Source organism: Sinocyclocheilus rhinocerous, unplaced genomic scaffold, assembly GCF_001515625.1.
Source record: "Sinocyclocheilus rhinocerous isolate Xijiao unplaced genomic scaffold, SAMN03320098_v1.1 scaffold5075, whole genome shotgun sequence".
NCBI classification, from domain to species: Eukaryota; Metazoa; Chordata; class Actinopteri; order Cypriniformes; family Cyprinidae; genus Sinocyclocheilus; species Sinocyclocheilus rhinocerous.
The window spans coordinates 40,487-41,810 of NW_015656067.1; the positions used below are offsets into that span (position 1 = coordinate 40,487).

A 1,324-nucleotide genomic window follows, 5' to 3' on the forward strand; every position below is an offset into this window, starting at 1 on the left:
TCTATTCTAATTCTATTCTTAAAAAAACAAAAAAACACTTGTCCCTTTTAGACTTGCACTCTATTGATTTGCTGCTTGTTTTCTTTTAAAAAAAAACTAACACTTGCTTTCTAATCTTTTTGTATTGTATCTGTTTTATTTTCATTTATTATACAATTAACAAAAACAAAAAAGACCTCTAACACTAGCTTGCTCTATTCTTTTTCTATTCTGTTTTTTTTATTTATTATATTATTTTTTTTTTTTTAAACCTTGCTACCTGTACTGCGTTAAGCTAACTGAGACTTGTTATAGCACTTGTATATCATTGCTCTTTTGTTGATTTTGATTGATTCCACTGTCCTCATTTGTAAGTCGCTTTGGATAAAAGCGTCAGCTAAATGACTAAATGTAAATGTAATGTAAATGTAAATGGAAGAGCCATTTGTATTCAGGAACTCAGTCATTTAGATATCTTAGTGTCCATGCTGAATCCTCACCTTTGCTTGCTGCCCAGAAACCAGCCAAAGGGACATTGAGCTGTGAGGTAGCAGATCTGGGAGGCATACAGCATATCCTTGGAGGCTGAGATGAAACATAAAGTCAGGATCTACTTTGAGAATCATTTGATATTAGACCATTAGGATCAGCATTTATAGACATTCTGAACTCTACTGGGGTCAGACAACACATGTCAGGGCCTACTAACTGTCGTAATTATACTTTAGATTTAATACTGTCAAATGGAATTGATGTTAATGGCTTTGCAATTCTGCAGCAGTGATGATATCTCAGATCATTATCTAGTCTTGTGTATACTCCAAATAGCTAAAGCTGCAAACTCAACTACTTATTACAAATATGGTAGAACCATCACTTCTACAACAAAAGACTGCTTTGTAAATAATCTTCCTGATTTGTCTCAATTCCTCAGCAAATCCAATAGCTCAGAAAAACTTGATGTTGTAACAGAAACTATGGACTCTCCCTTTTCTAGCACTTTAGATACGGTTGCTCCTTTACGCTTAAAGGAGATTAAGGAAAAAAGTCAGACAACGTGGTATAATGAGCACATTTGTGCCTTAAAGAGAGCACCCCAGAAAATGGAGCGCAGCTTGAAGAAAACAAAACTATAGGGATTTTGTATTGCATGGAGGGAAAGTACTTCTACTTATAGAAAAGCTCTAAAGACTGCAAGATCTGCTTACTTTTTGTCTCTTTTAGAAAAAAACAAACACAACCCCAGGCATTTATTCAATACAGTGGCTAAATTAACAATAAATAAATAAAGCATCAGCAGGTGCAGACATTTCCCAACAACACAGCAGTAATGACTTTATGAACT

General features: G+C 34.4%; 1 pseudogene; it reads right to left on the reverse strand.

Annotated features, from left to right (window-relative positions):
• LOC107719320 (protein transport protein Sec16B-like) overlaps window positions 1-564 on the reverse strand; it is a 3,722-nt pseudogene extending 3,158 nt beyond the window's left edge.
• Between the last annotated feature and the right edge of the window lie 760 nt (window positions 565-1,324).